Source organism: Melopsittacus undulatus, chromosome Z, assembly GCF_012275295.1.
Source record: "Melopsittacus undulatus isolate bMelUnd1 chromosome Z, bMelUnd1.mat.Z, whole genome shotgun sequence".
In the NCBI taxonomy this organism is placed as follows: domain Eukaryota; kingdom Metazoa; phylum Chordata; class Aves; order Psittaciformes; family Psittaculidae; genus Melopsittacus; species Melopsittacus undulatus.
In genome coordinates this window covers 2602223-2625823 of record NC_047557.1, presented here as the reverse complement: position 1 = coordinate 2625823, position 23601 = coordinate 2602223, and the positions used below count along the sequence as shown (strand labels likewise).

The following is a 23601-nucleotide window of genomic DNA, read 5'->3' as shown; positions in this document are numbered from 1 at the left end:
GGCTGTGGCAGAACACCACAGCACACAACACTGGGTGTGCAAACACCATTCCATGCTGCCTTTTGGGGATGATTCTCCTTCCAGCCATTCAGTTTGATGCCAAGATACTGAAATGTGTGGTGGGAAGGAAACACCCAAAGTCATAGAGCCCTGGTGTACTTTAGTTAGCTACAGTGGGCTAGCTAGCTAGAGCCCATCAGTAAAGAAGAGAAACTACTGCAAGATCCAGTTGATCTCAGCAAGATATCAACATTAGGAGAAGAGAAACCACAGCATTGATATGTTTACTGCTCTACAACGATGGTAAAGGCAGGGCTACCATCCAGGTACCTAAAAGCAGACAGATGGATCTCACTTTGCCAGAAAATATTTTGCTCAGCTGAAAATCCTGTTTCTGTCAACTGACAGAGCCTGAGCCTTGCTGAAAGCCTGCATTCCCTCAAATAGGGCAGTGTTCTAGAGAACCCCACTGGAGTCAATGGAACCAAGTCACCTACATCCCCATAGAATATCCCACCTGGCAAACGTGCTTTGAAAAGCCACTTCTATCATGCCACATGTGGATGTTTCATTGCTTAGGAAAGCGTTTGTGCTGATTACTGCTGTTTTTAACAGCAACTCCTTTTTGCGTGTGGATAAAAGCTGCTATGGGACATGAGGTGGCACAGGGCTCTCCTTGCTGGACCAGGGCTTCCAGAGACTGTGTGCTCCAGACAAAAATGTCCTGAGACAGCTCACCCCTCCAAACCTGGCACAGAATGAGCACATGGATCACGGTCGAGAGAAGGAGTGGCCTGGCAGCATCTATGGCTGACATCCTTTCCCATCTCCAACCCTCGATTTTCCCTTTCCTGTGTGAAAATGGAAACAATGATGTTGGCCATGGTTGGAAAGGGCTTTGAAATCTGCAGATGAAAAGTGGTAGATAAAATGGTCCTACATTATTCTAGTAATGGAGGGAGAGGGAAAGCCAGGGGAGGGGGAAAAACCCTACGTAATAAATAGTAGTCTATAATCTACACAAATTGAATGCATTAAAAGAACAATCCTCTGAGAAGCAGCTGCTTCATTCTTTACTGTTGATAGCATCAACACAAGAGGGAAAATTACCACCTTGTGTTCTGCAACACATCACACCGACTTTCCTTTACAAACTCTAACGTCCCCTGATTGCAAAGTCAATTCGAAATTTACCATAAAACACAGAATCTCATAAATTTTACAACAACACTCAGTGCTCTCGCCCAGATCAAATGCATAGGCACCCACTTTGCACTCTAATGCAGATATACAATGACATGCTGCAGACAACAGATGGGAGACCAGACCAGGGCATCCCCAAGGCCAGGTTGGATGGGGCTTGGAGCAACCTAGTCTAGTTGAAGATGTCCCTGGTCATTGCAGAGGGCTTGGACTAGATGAGCTTAAAGCTCCCTTCAATACAAACCATTCTGTGATTCTGTAACTACATATATGACCTTGAGTGAAGCTGGGTACTGTAGCTCTGGTGATCCAAATGTTCTGCCCTTGAGGTGGGACCAGCATCCCACCATGCTGATCCAAACTCCCCTCCTTGCACTGAGACATGCTTAAAATTCAACAGGTTTTTGAATCATTTTGCAGACTCTGATACAAACTTCGAAGCCGTTTCCCTGAGCCTGGGATGCCTCCAGCAATTTAAACCCTTGCAGATCCTGCAGTGAAGGTGGCATGAGTTTTTAACCAAGGAGAGGATCATACAGCTACACCTTTATCAGAGATAATCATTCACTAATGCAGGCATGGGTTGCACTCATGGGCTGATGAGTGAAAATTAATTAGGCTCCTAGTTCTGCTTCCTCCATAAAACTAACTCCTTTTGCTTGTGATTAAAGTGTTGTCACTGTGACAGACAGCCTGAAGGGGTACAAAGGATTTCTGTTGAAGCAAAAGGCAAAGCTGCATATTTCAAGATGCACTTCCCTAGCAGCCTTAAAACACCACTGTGAACGCCTGCAGTACACACACACCCCACAAACCCTGGCTTAAAATTCCCCCCCAAGATTCACTCCCAGCTCAAAATTACAGGATATATTCAGGAAGAAGCGTCGTTTTTGCAATCAGCTGCTTGTATTTGCGACTGACTTGAAGTGCAATGAGACGGGTGCTTGAAGAGAAAGCAAGGGTTAAACCCAAAACAAGGAAGAGGACAGGCAGGACCCAAGGATGAAGCAGTTGATCAAAGGGTAGCTCAGAAGTTATTTAAAAATAAACCAGAAAGTAGAACTTCCAGGCGGGTGCCGCTGTAATTACAATGCAGACAACGGAGCCATGGTGCTCTTAAGGTTACTGGATTTTCCTAGCAGCTGTGTTTAATTTACTTAAAACATGCAAAGCCATCAGGTCACATCCCATTAGCAAAATCACTCCACAGCACTGCATGAGCCTGGCCAGCACAGCTGCAGAAATGTTGAGGGCAAAACACAAGTGTAAAATGCTCCTAAACAATCATAGAATCATAGAACGGTTAGGGTTGGAAAGGACCTTACGATCATCAGGCTCCAAGCTGTGGCCAATGTCAACCTGCATTGCCTTCCCCTCAGCCACAGCTGACACCAGGTCATTGGTCCCTCCTGCTCATCAAAGGTCCTGTCTCTCACTCCCCACCAGAAGCCATAGAATCATAGAACCATAGAATACTTAGGGTAGGAAAGGCCCTTAAAATCATCTAGTTCCAACCCCTGCATGGGCAGTGACGCCAAACACTAAACCATCCATCTACTAAGGTTGTCTCCTAAGATCACCACTGCCAGAAGTCTGTACAAATAACTCTGCTGGCTGTGATGGAGAAGGTACCTGAACAATCTGGGATCGAGCATTTAGGGAAGTCCTTTGACTGTAGGACACACCGTGTATCCTACAACATGTTTATGAACATGTACAATATCCCACCTCGATCCCTCTACTCTCTGAGCATCATCCTGACTTTCATGGTGCCCCAAGAGAGGAGAACCACTTGTCCTACATTGTGCTCAGAGTCTGCTTGAAGATGGGGCTTGATGGGTTTGTGGGGTCAGGCTTTTATCTCTGGTACTTCGCTCAAATGTATTGAATTGGGACCACACTATTCATCAGGAGCCTTTCCAAAACACAGGGCCAAAACCTGTCAGGAAAAACCTTCTAGAGGTCTTTTGCTGGTTGTTTTGTTGTGGTTTTTTTTCATGCATTGAACACTGACTCAACACTCTGTCCACTGAAGGGAGAATCAAAGTTTTACTTATTATTCATGGTTTTTACCAGTTCAATTCTATTTCTAAAATTAGCACCCTGATGTACTTAATTGCTAGAACATAAGGTGTTATATCATGGTTTGGTCCCTGAACCGCACACTAACTGCTTCTGCAGCCACCTAAGACCTCCTCTGAGTGAACCACAGACTGAAGCTCAAAATCATCCTGTTCCACTAAGCCCTACCCAGTAAAGCAATGCAGCTTTAATGGTGCTGATACTGAAGAGAGCTGAAGACAAGGACAGAGTAGATATATGCCACAGGCTGCCTTCTGCACATCACCCCACACAAAGTCATACCTGTTGAGAATGGGCAAACAAATAAAATATACAATTAAAATAAATTAAATTGAAATAATGCAAAATAATGCAAAGCAATGGGTTTGTTTATGGTAACTCTGAAAGCATCTGACCAGACTGCATTACCCTCATTGATAAGGACTGTCTCTTGTCGACACCAGAAGCCTGGCGCTGTGTGCAAGGGACCCCAGCCTGTCCCCGAAGATGCTGGAACAGCTTAAGATTGCTCTTCCGACATAAACTCATCCTTCATGGTGTAGAAAGGTGCGAGACTGATTTGCATAATAAATGACAAGGCACAGATACAGATTTCTGACAGATTCCCCCCCTCTTCCCTTTGAAAGAAATCTATTTATTCTGAGTGAATCGCCTCTTCTCTAGATAAATGGTGTTTGTAGTCAGTTTAGCTCGGTGAGATATGCATTCTTTTGCATGCCCGTAATGAATTTTCACAGCTAGAGCCCTAATCCAGTCTAGTCATGGAGGGTTTATCAGGACCTTTTATTTTATTTCTACCAGTAAATGGGAATTGCTTTCCTTATCGCTATCTTGAAGCACCTGAGTGATTTTTGCTTCATATTTCCTATCCCACTGGAATTCAGGATGCAGTTATCTGATATTGTACAATTGTCACTCATGTTAGTTGCCTTTTTATTTTAATTTAGGATTTATTGCCCCCAGGCTTTTTTAAGAGATTTTACTCTGAGTCCCTCTTGTTCCCTGCCATCCTCATGCTCACATTTCTCAGTGTTATCCTTATGAAGGCAGGATCAGGGCTTGTTTTGCCTTCATTTGCCTGATGCCTCCTCTTGGGAGAGGACTAAAACAGTGGGTTTGCCCTGATCCATCCCACCTTCCACCACTGGGAAAGTGCAACATTATGCGAAAACAAGCAGAGATTATTCCTAATACTGGGCTTAAAACCAGACAAACCCAGGAAAGCAAGGGCTTGCTGATGTAACCACTACAGCTGCTTGTACATAGCTCTGAGCTCCGCAAAAGTGAACCCACTGCTGCTGGAAAAGCAAGAGAAGACCTATAAATCCTGGAGATAACACCGTGATGGATCAGTAGTGGCAAGACATTAACCTTCACTCTTGAGGAGACACCCAAATGATAACACCTGTAGCCAGGCCACTCCAGAGTTATCAGTCTTGTCACTTGTGGAGATAAATCTATTTGACCTAAACCATCATCCTACGCCCCTCTGGCTTCCTCGCTCCAAATCCTCGTAGATACCAGCAGGGATCAGGAAAATCACACCTAATAATCAATTGAGTGTGTGTAACTAGGCTCACATGGAAACCATTTCCTTCCAGTGTGTTAAAATAATTCCACAGAGCGGGGGGGGAAAGAAACCCATGGTAGGCTTGAAGGCCAGTCTGCAGGGAAAGTGTTACATGTCAGCAACAACTGTGGAAGGACAGAAAACAGCTACCAAAACCTCAAGAAGCTGTCACACACAGGAAAATGTAAGTTAATTAAAGCCACTTAAATGAACAAGTCTGGGAGAGGGGCATGGGATGATGGTTTAGGTCTAAGTGGGGGAGAATGAAGTGATACTAAAACCTCAGGCACATGGTGAATCCCAGACAGAAGGCAAGGAAACCTATAAGGTGAAATCCAGATGCTCTCCTTGACCCAAGAACCTAGTTCTCCTCTGACCACAGCACCACCTGATCCTCTAGAGCTGACTTTTCTATGCTCAAAAGATGAGTACAAGTTACTCACACCAACCAGTATTGATGTAAAAGCAAAACTAGAAAGATTTGGATAGGCTCTGTGCAAACAGCACACCCTGTGTGGTACATGCGTGATCGCTTTGAATTTAGATGCCTTGAAGCTCAACAAGTAAGAAGCTAGAAAGTTGCTTCGAGTTGTTTCATGACACAACCCTGCTACTGTGCTTTGACCTGATGGCTCCACCATTTGAGATGTTATTTTATTGCGATCTTCTCCCAAGGAAACATAAAATATTGGGTCTTTATATATTTCCTGGGCATTAATTTAGAAATGATACCAAAATACCCACTCGAGTTTGGGTCATCATGAAGAACCTGCGTCTGCTACCACTGCTACTCAATCATCCCTTTGAGACACCCCTGCTGGTAAAGCAGCACTGGCCAGCATCAGCATAAGGCAGACAGGAAGGGAAACAGTGGAGTCATCTGCACACCATCAAATCACTGCTGCAGGATGACAGCACACGAGAGCACTGCCTGCAAAAGGAAGTCTTGCCATGACATCAGCCCTGCCCTGTTGCAGCGCAGGCAGCATGGAAACACAGATGGAGGAGGGAGAAGAATCCAGGCTTCCCTTGATATGCTTCTCATTCTCCTTACTGGGAAAGAGAACGCTTCTGAAGGGGAGACCTTAGAGCAACTCCAGTGCCTAAAGGGGCTGCAGGAAAGCTGGAGAGGGACTTGGGACAAGGGCCTGTAGGGACAGGCCAAGGGGAATGGCTTGAACCTGCCAGAACAGGGGAGACTGAGCTGAGCTCTGAGGCAGAAGCTGTTCCCTGTGAGGGTGCTGAGGCGCTGGCACAGGGTGCCCAGAGAAGCTGTGGCTGCCCCATCCCTGGCAGTGTTCAAGGCCATGTTGGACACAGGGGCTTGGAGCAGCTGCTCCAGTGGAAGGGGTCCCTGTCCATGGCAGGGGTTGGAGCTGGATGAGATTTAAGTTGCCTTTTAACCCAAACCCTTTGACAATGCTATGACTCTCTGCTGGGATGGAGGTGATGCAGTGAACCTAATGCTGGTCCAGCACAGTCCTCCAGGAAGGGCAGGGGACTGCTGGAATACTGTTATATTGGTTAGCAGGGACGTGTGGTAGTGAAGGGCCTACATTGCATGGGACAACGTCTGAGATATCCTTTCTCATTAGGAAGCTCATCCAGAGCTCATTTTCTAACCCCAAACCAAGCTTTCCTGCAGATATTATTTTCCAGCCCTGGGTATGATTAACTCACCACCAGCGCCCATGGCTCTGCAGACAGCATTACAGCTCTGGATATACAGCCCAGTTCAGCATCCCCATCCCTGCCTGCAGCTCCAGGCAGGCAGCCAAGGCCTCCCACCCATCCCCCTAACCCCTTCCCTCCCAAGGGCTACTTCCTTAATGCATCCCAGCTGCCTGTGTCCACCCGCCATGGAATGACAGATTTGTGCAGTCCCCTTAGGGTGGGGTGGGGACCTTTATTTCCTCTTTTCCAAAGAAAAAAAGGAAAGAAAAAAGAAAAAAAGGAAAAAAAAAAATAAAAGAAGCAATTAACCTTTTCCTGTCCTTGCAAGGGGCAAGGAACATCCCTGCCACAGGAATGGTGTAGGGACTGAGATCTGCTCATGCAGCTGTGCCAGTGCTATTCTGGTCGAGCTAAAATTAAAGAGGTGAAGTCGTATGTGGGCCTTCATGAAACTGTCATGGAGACCACAAGATTAGAGGACCTGGGAGGCCAAGCTCTATTCCCAGCTGTGCCAAGGGGTTGTTGTGTGAGTCACAACGTGTTTCTCAACCTCTGTTTCCTCAAAGATAAAAGAGGGGCAGAGAAACCGAGCCCATCAAGAGTGCAGACCTACATGTGAAGGACCTGCAGGTCCATAGCTTCAGATGAATCCACAGGCAGGACCAGACATAGAATCACAAAATCATATAGAATGGTTTGGGTTGGAAAGGGCAGGGACACCTTCCATTGGAGCAGGTTGCTCCCAGCCCGTGTGTCCAACCTGGACTTGAACACTGCCAGGGATGGGGCAGCCACAGTTTCTCTGGGCACCCTGTGCCAGTGCCTCAGCACCCTCAGAGTAAAACATTTCTTCCTTCTGCCTAGTCTGAATCTCTCCTCTTTTAGTTTAAAACCATCATGCCTTGTCCTATTGTAACAGGCTCTACTGAAAGTTCGCTCAGTCTTTCTTATGAACCCCTTTAAGTATTGAAAGGCAGCTCCACTGCCCATCTACATGATAGCTAGAGATCTAACAGCACTGGAAAAACAGGAAAGTGAAGGATAACCCCAGCATCCCGGCCACCATCCCTTCTCCCACCAGAGCAGGTCCTCCTCCACCAGCTGTGCCAGCTATTGTTGGGCACATAAAGCCCGCTCCACCAGCCCTGCTGTCAGCATGAAGCTCATTACTCTGCAAAGCACTTTGAAACACTCTGAATATGAAAGGTTCTCCATCAGGCCAAATTCAGCTCCGTTTGCTATTACAATACAGTGCATTTCTTTTGTCTGTGCCTTTTGATGATGCCCAATTGTTCCCCTCAGTCAGTATTTCGGAGTCATTAGCTGGAATTAGTAAAGTTCCCGCTGCCGGACTTTTCCAAGGCTCTGTTCTTGGGCTACAAAGAGTTGGTGAGCTGGAGGCGCAGCAGGGAGCAGGCAGCCCGCTGGACTTCACTTTTGCACTGCAGGCACTGGGATGCGACATGCTGACAAGATGCTGCGGGTGGTCGCAATGGGGCTGGTGCTTCCCAGCCTGGAGGGAACACATAGACCCCTTCATTCGGTACCTCTGGTGGGACCGGGTGAAGGGCTTTGCACAATCACATCCATATTTCAGCAGCACATCCCACAAAGATTAGGTTTGTCTCCCAGAAATTCCCCACTCCCTATTTCAAGGCATCAGCACTGAAGAAGTCACCTTTCTATGGGTGACAGGACCTTTACTTGGCCACATTCATGGTGAAAAGGCCTCACATGCCTCCAGCCTCTCATTCCTGTTACACCTTCCCCACTATACAAGAAAGCCTCTTAGACACTGTTCCTTGAATATGTTTATACATGGAGCATACCAGTTCTTTCTTACCCTGTACCCTCTTGGGATGCTCACTTGGACTTTGGTAGAATTTGCTGGTAGGACACTGGAAGACCTCAAGGACCTGTGCTCCTGCTTGGGCCAGGCATGCCAGAGTGAGGTGATCTGCAGGGGAAAGCTTGCCGATATACCCATGAATATTACACGATACCCAGCTGACCCCTTTGGCAATGCCCAGTCTTCAGATACGGAAGTGTATTTGCTATGGGAAGCCCAGGAGAAAGGGCAGCAGACACAGCTTTCCTTGTCCTACACCAGCACAAACTGGGTTCAACACCAGAGCAAGTTCAGCACCAGAGCAAATGCATCTTGAAGCCAGCTCTGAGAATGAGCAAGGAATGTACAAACAGCGGCACACATGGAGTACCTCTCCAGGTATACGCTCCTGATGGCCATCAAGCAGCCCAGATGCTTCCCAATCTGGTGGCTGTACCTGCAGCACTGTGCTAACAGCCTTTGATGGACCTTTTGTCCACAGATTTCCCTAATTGGTTTTTGAAGCCATTTATACTTTTGGCATCCGCAGCATCCTGTGGCAAGGAGGTTCACAGTTTAATTAGATGTTTTATAAAAGAGCACATCCTCCTGTTTAAGGCCTCTGCCCAACCATTTCATGGTTTTTCACCAGCTGCCAGACACAACAAATAACTTTTCACTACCCACCTCCACACCACGTAGGGCTTATATACCCCACATAGATACCTCCTCAGGTCCTTCTCCTTCAGATTGAAGGGTTCGGTCTGCTCAACCGCTTTTCAAACTGAAGCTGCTCCATGTCATTCCTCCTTGTTGCTCTCCCTGTCCTACTCCTGCCACACCACGAGTCCTCTCAAGCCAAATGGGATATAACTTTGGCTTGTCCTTTTCCCCACAACCATTCGCTGCCCAGTATGGCGGCAGATCCTTACATCCCAACCAACAGCTCCTTGCACCTCCACGCAGGGAGAAGCACATGCCCAGCCATGCCCTGTCCCTGGCACATGAACCAAGGCAAAACAGATGCATCCCTGTCCCCAGAACACAAGACCCTAAAACAGGCTTAACTGGCACAAGCATTTATTAAAGGAGGTCCCTTGGAAACTAATAGTGTAAGGGGTTGAGAGACATGAACCTCTATGACCCAACTCCATCTGAGAGTAAAGCTGTGTCCCACTGTATTACATACTCTGCAGACACAATGCAGTCTCCACAAGAGCTCACAGAATTATCAAACTGTCTGAGTTTGAAGGAACCTTTAAAAGTCTTCTAATCCACCCTTCTGTCATAAGTAGGGACCCCTTCCACTGGAGCAGCTGCTCCAAGCCCCTGTGTCCAACCTGGCCTTGAGCACTGCCAGGGATGGGGCAGCCACAGCTTCTCTGGGCACCTTGTGCCAGCGCCTCAGTACCCTCACTGTAAAGCATTTCTTCCTTCTATCTAGTCTAAACTCCACTCTTTTAGTTTAAAGTCATCACCCCTTGTACTATCACTACAGGCACAGTGAGTAAAAACTATCCCTGTCTTTCTTCTAAATCCCCTTTAGGCACTGGAGCTGCTCTCAGGTCTCCCCTTCAGGAGCCTTCTCTTCTGCAGGCTGAACCAGACCAGCTCTCTCAGCCTGGCTCCAGATCATTTCTGTGGCCCTCCTCTACTGAGGCTTCATAAAGGAGCTCCAGCAGATGCATGAAGGGATGAAGCTGTGTGGGCTATGTCCCATCTGATCCCAGAGACACAGCTCCGGTCCCAGGACCACAGCAGCTCCCACTCACACCCATGCTGTTTGCAGGCACAGACCATTCCATACCTGGCCATCCCACCACTATTCCTGGACACAACATTGTCATTTGACAGCTACAACCCTGGAACAAAACTAGAAGCAAACCAACTAACCTTATCATGGATATGGAAGAAGAGTCCAGCACTGAACCCAGCTTGTTTTCTTTCACTGTGGATTGTACTTCCATTCCCCAAGGATTTCCTTGAAAATCATCCCAGGTCATCCCCATCTAACATGACCAGTAGCATTTCCATTGCAACACGACCAAATGCAGGCAATTCACACCTCTCACCTTGCATTTTTTAAAGTAACACCATACAATAAAACAGCTTGCCTGGATTCCAGCCTAATCTAAAAGCAACTTTATGGCTTTTAATTTTAGCACTAATCTTCCTTTGTTATGGTTGTGTGATTTCTAATTATTTTATCCCCAAGCCTTGCTCTGATGGATAGTTGTACCTTTTCCAATGCCGAGTGACTTGTAAAGGGCCTTTAAAAAATACGCTGATCATTTCAGGTTCATTTCCAGTTCCTACACAAATAACAGTCTCATATATTTCTTTGCTGGGGAAATATTATTATTGTTATTAAAATACTAATAATAAAAGCAATACGACATAAAAAGGAGAGTTCTGTTTCCTATGATGATCCCAATCTGGTACTGCAAACATCGTATTTTCTCTTAAAAGTTGTTAAACAGCATAAATCCATTATCCTGATACAGATCTCTTAATAAGTCAGTGCCTTTGGCTTGGCATCGCTCCCAGAACATTCTGCCTTTACCTACCCTTATTTTCAGGTTACAACACATCGGAGAGCAACCGGCCACACAGAAACCTTGGGAGGACTTTGCAAGGGATGTCATGAAGCAGTGGCAGAGACACGATGCTTTGATGTGCCCAGGGAGGTTTGCCTACCCAAATGCTCTGAACTTAACAGCAGCAAAGATCAGCCCTCAACTGAAGAAATGCTGCAGGGGCTTACAATGAGCCTCTAGCCCAGGCTTCTCAACAGGCAGATGTTTACTCTCCTACCACACTCAACTGAAGCAGCTTCTCTATCCTCCTAATCACTGACCTAGATCAAATCTGGATTTGTGCTGTTAAATTTGCACTAAGTTTCATTGAAGAGGGGATGCTGCCTGCAGACTGTTTCAGGATGCTGAGGCAGGGAGATACCTAGTAGGACCTGCCACCACCCGCCAGCATATTGAGGTGAGGGATGGAGGCACAGGGCTGGCAGATGTTCGGTGGGTTATTTCCTTCCCCAGGGTTTACATGGATCTCTGGTCAATCGGAAAACATCCATTTGACCTGTGACATTTTTGTTTTAGTTACCCTCCAAGTTTTGACAGCAGCAGTTTAAATGCAGCGCATATGAGAAAGCACCCCATCCCCAGACATACAGAGTGGAGTGGGGAGAAAATATTGTACCACAGCCCTGATGATGAACATATTTCTTCTTTCTTATTCTTATTTTATTCTCTTTGTCTTTCTGAGCCTGCTTCACCATCCGTGTCTTCCCCCTCCCCACTGGAAACATGAGCTGAGGTCCCCACCGCCCACCGCAATATTCAAGAGGGGAGGATATGGGTTGTTTTCTTTGTTTTTTTAATTCCCTGCACAATGCTGTGTATAGAGTCCTTGAAATGGAGATTGTCAAAACAGGAAACAACCCAGTCAAAGTCCTCAGGCCCGGGTCCTGAAAATGTCACTGTACAGAGCTGCAAGGGATGGAGAATAGCTCTCTGTTCCTGCATGGAGAGAGGATGCTCTGGGAGAGTGGCCAGCAACACACAATCTGCCTTCATGACACCCTGATTTTGAGAGCTGGGCTTTAAGCTCTGCTGAAATCAGTGGGAAACTGTTTTTTATTAACTAATTTTATGGGAGGGAAATACAAAAAATGGGGTTAAAAATCACAACCCTGATACTTTTATCAGCATGCAGAATTTCATAAAGAATATCATCGCACTCAGGAAGCCAACCCTACAGGAAATCCTTCATCCTTAGTGCTGCAGAGTAACATCCACAGCATCCTGCTGGCTTCCTTCTTACTCCTCTTAAGCCTCACCCCTGCAGACCCTCACTTCTCAAGCTCATGCTCTGAGTTTGAGCTGGCCTTGCTGGGTTGTAAGAACAAATCCTGGGTCAAATCCTGCCCGTGCCGCTCTGGGCAAGGCACCAGGCTGACCCTGCATCTCCACAAGGATGCAAAGCAGCACACAGCTTGGCCCTGGGCTCTTTGATTTCCATCAATCCACCTTGGAGCAAAGACTTAAAGTTTCTCAAAGGCACAATTGTGAGGCGAGGTTATGAGGAGAAAATGCAGCTGCCGTGAACCCAGGTAAATCGGATTTTCACGGTTTATTTTTCTGTAGAAAACAGTTGATAGTTTTGTTTTAAAAAGCAGGCTCCTGCAGCTGTAGGTTTCGAGCCCCTCTTAAGAGTCTGACCTGAACAAGCATCCGTGCCAACAAATACCGCTATTCTAAAACCTTTGATCGATTCTGATGAGAGTGAAAACCTTTTTTGCTTGTTTGTTTTTACAGCTTTCTGCAAGTTAACTTCAGGAGAACTTTCCAAGTAGCAGAGCTGGTGACCATTGCCAGAACAGGGATCCAGCAATTCAAGTTGCCCAGAGAGGTGGTAGATGCCACATCTCTGGAAACATTTCAGGCCCAGGCTTGGAGCAAGCTGCTCCAGTGGAAGGTGCCTCTGCCCGTGGCAGGGGTGGAACTGGATGAGCTTTAAGGTTCCTTCCACCTCAAACCATTCTGTGATTCCCCTCTGGATGCAGAGGAGATATATTGTTTTATTTTTGAGGAAACGGTGATTATTATCATAGTGCCAAGCCACTTATCTACAGAGGGAAAACCTCAGCAGGAAAAAAATTATATGGATTCATGTGATGGACAACTAGAAATATCATTTGGGATGCATAGCCCGGAACGTCAGATTTCTCCTGTCATCCAGGTAGAGAAGTAGAATAATTACCTAGGTCCTGATCCTGAAAGGTGCTGAGTGCAGTCAAGTGGTCTCTGCTCCCATAGAGTTCAGTGTCTCAGGGGCTCTCAGCAGGGTCAGCCGTGGAGCCTGGGCAAAACAAGACAGGTTGGTCTCAGTCCAGTCTTTAGTATGAAAACCTATACATGCTGTGAGAAAAACCCCATCTCAGCTCCATGTGCTGGCCCTGTACTCCTGTATGGGGAGGTAACAAAGCATGGCTGGGGAGATGCTCTCCAACACACAGGTATCCTCTGCAGATCAGGGATGGGTGTCTGCAGCACACAGAGTACAAACCACAGGGGGACAGATGTGCCCATAGAGCTTTGGTCCACGACCAGGAACATCGAAATGATGCTCTCAGTACTGCTTTATCCAACCTATGACCTGTGGAAACACACACTGTCCTGGAGCTAACACACCTTCCTGGCAGCAGACAAACTCCAGGGTTCCCTTGCCAAGCGTACGGGAAGGGATAAACCCAGAGATAAGAGAACTTTGCTGGTTTTCCAGGGAGAAAGCCTAGGAATACCCCTCATGCTCTTGCCGGCTGGCAATGGTGTGTGACACACCAGCCCCAGGCAGGCACAGCCGTGCCAATCACAGGGTGAAGAGAGGGAAGGGGCTGTCAGGGACAGGATGACGGCACTTTTCTCCATACAACCCTTTGTTCTGGGAGGTCCCCCGAGATGCTCGGCTCAGGGTGGCCAAGTCCTCCTTCTTCTTCCCCTATAAGGGGAACAGATGAGGGGAGGAAAACAATGCTCTCTACTCAGCTGCCTAATGGAAAAACAAAAGCACAATGATCCCTTCCAAAAATGTCTTTTGAGGAACAGACGATTGAGCCCGAAGGCACAGTATTTCTGGTTCACTTATTTTTGGGTGTACTCCATCCTGGCAGGGTCTTTCTGTCCTTCCTTCAGGCTTCTGCAGGACTCACCCAGAGCCACGTGGATCATGCAAGGCTTGCAGAGACCCCAAACACAGTCAGGGTTTTGACATCCAGCACCTTATAGAGCTGATGACACCAAAAGTGAGGTTTCTCCACCAGACCCCATCACAGGCATGTCTCAGCCACAGTTTGGGAGGTTTAAGGGGGCATCACCCACCCATAGCCCTGGTTGAGGGGGATATGTTTGGCACAGAGGGTCTGCCCCAGTCTGATCCCACTGGAAACTGGGACCAAAACCAGCATCAGACTTTTCATTGCCCAGCAGTGGTGCCTTCTACAAAGCAGAAGAGGATTTCTGGCGTGCTGATTGCTCATGGAAAGTCCCTGACTGGCCCACAGCCGCGGAAAAAAGTGGAAAATGGAACTTTAATACCAAGTTGGTGGCAGGCTGTCTATTTTCCTCTCCTGTGACTAGTTACCATGGATAGATTTCTGAGGTTGAGCATGCAATTGTTCACTAGACTGCTTCTATTAAAGAGAGGATGAGCACGTCATCCTATTTGTACTGTACTTTAATTTCCAGAAATTCCTTGTTCATTTGTTTGCTTAAATTATTTCTCTCATTTAAAGAAACAATGCAGTCTCCAAAGAGAGGGCCCAAGTCTCTCGAGTAACCCTGCTGTGGTTCATTTCTTCTACGCTTAGTTAACAAGGGCAGTAATTTCCTTAAGGTTTAATAGAAAACCTTCTTTCCAGAATGCAGAGAGGAAAGACGTCTTAAAAAGGTCACTGCTGTATTCCAGTTATGTTGTAGGAAGGGACATCTTCCACTAGACCAGGTTGCTTGAAGCCCCATCCAACCTGGCTTTGAACACTTCCACATATATATATGTGTATATATATACACTATACATATACGCACACATATACATAATAAAACCCTAGTAAAGCTCTATTGAGGCATACATGCAGGTGAAATGCATCCCACACTGGCAGTGCTGTTATGACTTATAAGAGCATTTGCTTTACAACTGCCTCTGCATCTCCTTAATATTATTTATGCAATAGGATTTGTCAAGTAATACCTACAGATGTTTGCACAGAGTCTTCTTGCTTATCCAGTGATAATACCACATGCCTGGGATAGCCGAACAAATCACGCCATGTAAATAATAAATACATGGTTTGGTTAATCAGGAAGAGGCAGTAAGCAATAGGGAGATTCCCACAGATTCCCTGCTGCGAGGAAGGAAACAAGAAAATGCCCTGACCTAAGCAGGGGTGAGTCTCACATACACACAGATCACAGGGAGATCACAGGAGCTGTTTGCAGATCACTTACCAAACATGAATAATTCAAGCAGAAGCGGCTGGAAGCATGAGAACAGATAGATTGGAGCTCACCACTGCTGTCTTGTCAGGTTTTATTCTATTGAGCAAGGCAAAGAAACCAGGAGCCCCAGCAAAGATCCCTATCCTAGCGCTGACACTGTTGTGTCTTTACTGTGCATCTCATGCTGTACAGTGTTCTACCACATCCCCTGCCAATGATGAGCATCCTTTCCCTTCCTCCTTGAGGCAGTTTTGTGATTATTTGGCTGAGAAAGTGGGGGGAAATTATGTATTTTCTTAAACCTTCTTCAAGTTTTAGCAAAAAAAATATTAGTATCTTTGGTAGAAAACATGTTTCATGTTTCTTGCTAGAGAGGCATTTATAGACCAAGCACAGGCCACACATCTCCATGTTACTCCTAAATAATTACTTGGCCAAGCACTACATCCTCAGGGCTCTGGGTTCCCCACCCTTGTTTCTTAATTCCACGCAGAAAAAATTAACTAATTAATATGTCTCTGACAGATGTTCTTTGAAAGAGATATCACATCTTCAAAACACAAGATGATGAAAGGAGTAATCGAGTAGATTGCTGACCAGAAAATCAAGGGTTGTAGCATGACAGTGGAAGTCACAGCTTTAAATCTTTCTCTGATACTTATGATGGTTTTATTTGCAAATCAAACTATGTGCCAATTAGTTGTATATAGATCTATGATGAAATTATGCTGTGTAGCTCTCCAAAGTGAAGAGAAGCCAGGGCTGGGCTGCATAATCACTCTTAACTCTGCCCCTCCAGGTGTTCCCATTCTAGCTCATGATCATGCTCTATTTCCCAACCAAACAATGTGAACCTTTTGCAATTATACAGATGTATATGCAACATTTCCATAGACTATAAGCTACATTGTGTGTGGTGGGATTTCTGTATCTTCCATGGCCAGTCCTGGATTGTTATTTGTTCATTCTCCTCCAGCTAGTTACATCTGCCTGTTGCCCTCTGTCTCAGGCTGCCATCTCTTCAGGGCAAGCTTTGGATCTGTGGAGGCTTTGTCCAACCTTACAGGCAACCTTCAGGCAGGGATCCTGCCTAAAGACCTGTAGGTGTCACTGGGATGCAAACAATAATAGAGACTCATACTCCCACTTTACGTATCAAGAGGAATGTGGGGATGCAAAAGGCTAGTCCTGGAGCAGCACTGCTAGCCTCAAGTGTGCACTGGAAGGGGTTGTGCACTTGTAGTCAAACTAGCCACCTCAATGAGGTCTTTGTGCTCTGCCAGTTATCTGCAGAAGGCAGAATGCAAAGATGGAGCCTACAGCCCTATTTGCGGTCACAGATAACACTGGTTACGGCCAGCACTGCTTGAAAACTGGGACAGCCACCATGCCCATGAAGGCAGGGAATGGTCTGGGGAAAAGGTACTATAGAATCATGGAATTGTTTGTATTGGAAAGGACCTCAAAGCTCATCCAGCTCCAACCCCTGCCACAGGCAGGGACACCTTCCACTAGAGCAGCTGCTCCAAGCCCCTGTGTCCAACCTGGCCTTGAGCACTGCCAGGGATGGAGCAGCCACAGCTTCTCTGGGCACCCTGTGCCAGCGCCTCAGCACCCTCACAGGGAACAGCTTCTGCCTAAGAGCTCAGCTCAGTCTCCCCTGTTCTGGCAGGTTCAAGCCATTCCCCTTGGCCTGTCCCTACAGGCCCTTGTCCCAAGCCCCTCTCCAGCTTTCCTGCAGCCCCTTTAGGCACTGGAGCTGCTCTCAGCTCTCCCCTTCAGGAGCCTTCTCTTGTCCAGGCTGCCCCAGCCCAGCTCTCTCAGCCTGGCTCCAGAGCAGAGCTGCTCCAGCCCTCGCAGCAGCTCCATGGCCTCCTCTGGCCTTGCTCCAACAGCTCCAGGTCCCTCTTGTGTTGTTGCCCCCACACAGCAAGCAGTGCTGATGCTCCATATGGCTTTGCCTAGGTAATAAGAAATGCTGGAGATCCCTGTACAAATAAACCAGGCAGCAAAATGATCCCACCCTACCCCTACACCTGGATTCAGTGGTTCTAGCCCCTTTCATTACTTGGAATTGAAAATAAGACTCAGTATATTGTGTTGTTACGACAGTTATGGTGCAGTTATGGTCCCCTCCCTCTCTTGTCCCCTTCACCAACCTGCCTCTTTTACACTAGGACAGACACATCATATTCCTTGACATTTTACACTTATAGACCACTGCTCAGGGAGAGTGCCAGTATTAAAAGGGTGGCTACAGAGAAGTTGGAGACTTCTTTTTACAACAAGTCCCATGGAAAGATGAGGGGTGATCAGCACAAGTTATTCCTGGGGAGATTCCAAATGGAACCAAGAGGAAAATCTTTCACAATGAGAACAATCAGCCATGGGAATAATGTCCCCAGAGAAGTGGTGGGTTCCCCAGCTTTGGACATTGCTAAGATTTGGCTGGACAAGCTGCTGGGACATCTAGTGTAGATCATGATGTGCCTAGGAAGGCTGAATCAGATGATTTCTGAGGTCTCTTCCAACATGGGATTCTACGATGCCTACAATTCTATGACTGAGTCTTTGATACTTGGTACCCAAATGAGATTGATTCTTCATGGCTTTATGAAACATGAAACAAACAGCCATCAGCTGGCTCAACTGGAGGAGCAGTAACTCTGTGGGATAGCTAGAAATCCTAGATGTGCTCAATCCTACAGCATTCGATGTGTGTGGGACACACCACTGAAGGGAAGCAACACTCCTCTCCATGCACTCACAATACTATTTACCTTCTTGATGATCTTGTGCTGACACTTTTGGGTTGGGATCTATATTAACTCCACTGAGCTTTCACTGCAGATGTGCTACCAAGTAGGTCTTCATCCAGGAAACCCCCAAACATAAACAAGATATCCCTAGAGATGAAGTGAAGGGGAGCAAGAAATGAGCAAGGAATGAATTCCTCAGGACTGTTTTTTTCAGCCCAACTCAAGTAGCGAGTTTGACTAATTTGAAGTGATTAAGCACATATTCAGACATAAAATATTAATATGAGAACAAATCAAAGGCAGCTTGGCTGGCTGGCCTCCTGCTTTGAATACATTACATACATTAAGAAAAAAAAGAAGAAGACAAAAATAAGGAAGGTTTTATCTTTTCAAGCACATATGAAAAGGTATAAATCCCTGACTGACTGCAGCACTCAGCCTCGTTGTGCTGGTAATTGGAACCAGCACGTTCTGCTTCCCGGGCGTCCCATTCATAAGCACAAGAAGGAAGCATTCAATTCTTCAATAGGAAATTTCATTGCAGGAAAACAATCCACCTTCCTTGCCTCTGAAGAGAAGCAGGAGGGCAAGTTCTCTCCTTGACCACAGCTTCAGCTGACTGACAGCCCCAGCCAGAGCTGCCGTGGGGCAGGGGGAAAGACTGCAGCATCCTAAAGCCATGACATTGCCTTCAACACCACGAGCTCGGTTCCTTTTTTGCCTTGTAAACACATGGAGTTCTTTCCTTTTCCTTTGGGATTGCTTAGAGATCCAGTTTGCAGCTTTTCTTTCTGTAACCACATGGGCTAAACAAGACCAGATTTTAGCGTGACATTTTTTCCTTAGATTTTTAGCTTTCCACCCAGTTCCAGCACTTCATGGAAAGCTCCCGGGTGTATTCAAGGGCCATGTTAACACGCAAGGGGATATTTTGAACAGGGATTTCCTCAGAGACAGAGCACACTTTTAAATGGGGGTGGTTTATGAGCCCAGGACATCCCCAGCCATACAGGGCTGAGTGAAAATCACCAACAGCTTTTTTTAATAGCATTTTTTAAACCTCCTTTCATTCCTAAAGCTGCTACCTTAGCGGTCCTGGCTGTGCTTCCTTCCACTTCATGTGCCCCTCCTCACTGGCAGAGCATAAGAGACTGAAAACTCCTTGATCAGGGTAAGTGCTACTGAGCAACAACTAAACCATTGGTGTGTTACCAGCATTGTTCTCAGACGAAAGCCCAAACACAGCAGTGTACCAGCTGCTAGGAAGAAAATTAACCCTATCCCAGGCAAAACCAGGACACGGAAGAAATGCAGCACTGGCCAACGTAAAATGATGCAAAACAGCCTCTGACAGTGATCATTGTAAGGATCAGACTTCAGGTTTAAATGTACTTAGAAGCAGTTGTCCTGTGCTTCTGTGCACACAAGTGCAAATTTAAACATCAAAATCTACTTTTAAAACTTACTTGAAAAGCTATTTTCCTCCTTGTTATTTGTGTATTTTAAAACAGTAACAGTTTCCACTGTAATGACTTGTTTCTCTATGTATCTACAGAAACACTGCATTCTGCAGCCTTCTACTCCTGCTTTCCAAGCCAACCCAGGAGAGAGATGGGAGAGGAAGCATCATGCTGTCTTGGTCCCTTCCTCTATCATATCACATCCAAGACCAGAGAACTGGATGAGAAAGCAATCACAGGCATGAAGGAGTTCCTCAGAAATACATCAAACTCCACCTTTAGACCTCTTTTCCCCAGTACCTTCAGAAAAGGGTCGTTGCAGAGCTAAGAGCTGATATATGGAGTGTTGGATATGTGGGGCAATGAGCACTTGATATTCCTCCACTCTAGCAGGAGATTGTGCTTTCTCCCCAATAAATCAGGGTACACCTTCCCCAGGTTGTACCCTATATAACCCCAACTATGCTGAGTTGGGCATAGGATGCCTTACACAGCCCCGAAGGAAGATATAAATACTACAGCATTGAAGTACTTAAACAGCCTGCAAAAAGTCTTCTGGTTCATCCCTGGCCCAAAGCAGGGATCGCCAAGGATGCATCAGAGATACTTGTCTAGTTCAGGAATACCAAGGATAGATTCACAGCACTGACAGGTCCCTGGTGTTTCATCACCCTTCTCTTTAGAAGTATCTTACTGCCCCAAGGATCTGCTCCCAAAGCAAAGACCCATCCTTGGACCCTACTTAATCCCCAACAAGCCAAGAAAGTCAGGCAAGACTTTATCTTTGCTGGCCTTCATGGTGACCTTGATACACAAGGCTTGGAGCCTTCTGTTGGATGCAGACTCCAAGCCCTAAACCAGACTTGAACACCTGTGCTTATTGTTCTCCTTGAGCACCAGGAACCAAAGGAACAAGGAACACATTTCAGAGAAAATGTAATTCAAGCATCTATTTCTGCAAGCCAGGATTGGCTTTGTTGAGCCGCCACCAGAGCTTTTCCTAGAAGTCATTAACTGAGATGGCCAAAACACGATTCCACCTTGCACCTCTTCAAGGGCAGGATGGCAGCACTTGATCCAGTACGGTGCTGATTGTCCCATTGTTCCACAGAGTGGTTCCTCTCCAGTAAATTGAACACTGAGAGCCATCAGAGAGAGACCCAGACAAAGGGACCAGTGTCTGTTCCTGGGATTATTAGAGGGAAGCAAAAAGAAGCCTCTTGAAGAATCTCTGTGGCACTTAACGTGACAGCTGAAAATAACGGATAGGACAAAAACAGAGAAAAGATGATTTAAATTAGGCAAGTCCCGGAAAGTGGTGCTCGCTTAGGCTTCAAAATGAGAATTGCCATTTCTTAGAAATCGTAACACTCACATCTGTGTGCCCTCCCACTCTGCAGCACACACACATACCCCTATTTAGGTGCTCTATAAAGCATTTGTTCAATTTGCCAGCGGACGCTGCATCCCTTCCATTAGGAGATGGAAAAGTGTGAAAGCAACATCATCTGCAGCTCATCAATCCTTACACAAAAAACAGCCTTCAATTTCTATCCAATTTCTATCCTGAAAGTTCAGGGACTTGCAGGTTGAGGTTTACATATATGTGTTCCAGGAATCATTAGACAGCTCTTCTGAAGTCACCAGGGGAGAGGGGCCTCACTCCTGCTCAAGGGGTTCGACCCACACAGTGCAACAAAAGCTCTGAAGAAACTTTAGTGCCATCTTGTGCCAGTCCCAGCTCAGTGGGATCCGTGTGGGGCTCATTTTAAGTAACAAGCATCTTCCACTATATGCATCACGTTGTGATGCTCACGCATGCTCTCTGGTAGCAACCTTTGGGGTTCACCCTTCTGATGCCACATCTTCTCCTAGAACTGGACTGAAACGGAGTCATGCTGAGGAAGTCCTAGTGTAAGGAGAACCCTGTACACATGGGTACAGCTTCCCACCTCAGGTGAGGCATTTCTCAGTGGCCCCAACTGCCTAAGATCCAGGCTATCTTCTCACTTCCATGCTCTCCCTTACAGGAGATTACAGGAGATGTAGCTACCACCAGCACAGCTGGAGACACACCACTGTCGAACCAAAGCACTTCCTTGTGTCCACTCTTGTGTAAGGACCTGTAGGGACAGAACAAGGGGAATGGCTTTAACCTGCCAGAGGGGAGACTGAGGTGAGCTCTTAGGCAGAAGCTCTTCCCTGTGGGGCGTGGGGTCACACATGGAGATGCCAAGGGACAACATCCCACCCCCTCTCCCGTGTTGGCTGTGAGTGGGGCTGGACGCCCAGAGGACATCCCAAGGCATGGGGAGCTGAGCATCAGCTCAGCAGCATGGGTCACAGTGTGGCTGTCACACAGCCCTTCTGACACCATCATCACCTGGCTGCTTGTCTGAGCTGCAGAGACACAAGCAAACCCATTTCCCAGCATCCTAAGGCTGAAGCCAATCATCTGCCCAGGCTATTTCCAAGAGTCCTTCACCATTGCTGGCATCAGTTTTCCTCCTCACCCAGATGGCTGCTGTCACTCCCGTTTTACTCAAAACAAGAGCTTTAGGACACAATTCCCCACCTGGGAGCATGATTACTCCCAAGTGATTGCTCTTGCTTTGTTTGGTCTCTAGAAGCACAATTTCTTTCTCCTGCCCTCTCTCTGAGAAGGCAGCAATGCTCAAGCCGTTCTCATTCTGGCCAGGAAAGCAGGAGAGGTGTGGAGAGATATGCACATTGCACAGGGCAAATTAGCTAGCTGCCTGTTTTCAATAGATTTGCTTATGGCTGTGGTGGTGATCTGTGTTTCCAGGCACAGCACTTTGGGTTTTGATCTGAAACACCATGCAAAGCAGCTCCTGAGCATCTCGGGATGCAACCCAGCCAACCCTGCACTCATCATGAGGTGGATATAAGCCTCTTTACAACAGCTTCCCATGCATACAGCCCTCTGCAGGTGCCTTTGTAATGACGGGTGCTTCATACCTTCCTTGCACCCATGTATGTAACCCAGCTGGTATAAGATTGATGTCCTGTTGGCAACCCAAAGCACTGAGATACCAAAACAGCAGCTGGACGGTGATGCTGGGACTGATCCTGGCAACACAAACCTCAGGCACCTGAAGAAAGGAGCCCTCACAACAGCTCGAGGCATCCCACAATGGGACTTGGTCTAGCTGTCCCTGGGTCCTGCTGCAGCACCAGTATGCAATAATGGCTATGGTAGTGGTGGAGGAGAAGGAAGGAACTGAATGCTGGAGGAAAGGGGAGAAGGAGAAGCACAAGAACGAGGAAAAGGAGAAGGAAGGGGGAAAAGGAGGAGAAGGAAGAAGGCAGCAGAGGAAGGCAATAAGGAGTAAGGAGGGAAGGAGGAAGAAGGAGGAAAGAAAAGGAGGAGAAGGAGGAAAGAAAAGGAGGAAAAGGAGGAAGAAGGAGGAAAGAAAAGGAGGAAAAGGAGGAAGAAGGGGGAAAGAAGGAAAAAAGGAGGAAGGCAGGAGGAAGAAAGGAGGAGGGAAGAAGGAAAGCAGAAGGAAGGCAGGAAGGAAGGGAGGAAGAAGAGAAGAGGAGGAAAAGGACAAGAAGAGGCAGAAAGCAGGAGAAGAAGAAAGGAAGTCTCTGAATTCATCCTTAATATATTCAATGGAAGTGGAGCAATGCCCGGATCCATCCAGCACGAAACGAGGCCACAGCACTGTTTTCTCCCCAGACAGCCAGTAAAGCAGCTCACCTCCTGTCTTCTGGTTGGCACAGATAACCGGCACGGAGAAGACCCGGGAGAGGAGAAGCACAGATGTGTTCTGGGAGAGAAATGCCAACCAGACACTCTCTAACAGGAATGTGCCTGGCAGCACGGAAGGTGAAAACCAACCTGCCCCCATGGACGTGCTGTTCTCTTTCTTTCCTTCAAGCCCATCTGTGGAAAAGGTGACTCAGCAGAAATGGAACAGAAACCACGGGTGGTGTGAAAGTTGGACAAGACACCATCTGTTCTCAAGGCTCACAGCTGGAAGGCTCATAACCT

At 46.9% G+C, this 23601-nt stretch overlaps 1 protein-coding gene across 3 annotated transcripts in view; it reads right to left on the bottom strand.

Moving 5' to 3' along the window:
* ZBTB7C (zinc finger and BTB domain containing 7C) overlaps positions 1 to 23601 on the bottom strand; it is a 156874-nt gene that overhangs the window by 78524 nt on the left and 54749 nt on the right. For all 3 annotated transcript variants that reach the window (XM_034072911.1, XM_034072910.1, XM_005145403.3), the window contains one exon: positions 13134 to 13232. The gene's annotated coding sequence lies outside the window, so the exon portion shown is untranslated. The remainder of the gene's footprint in view (positions 1 to 13133; positions 13233 to 23601) is intronic.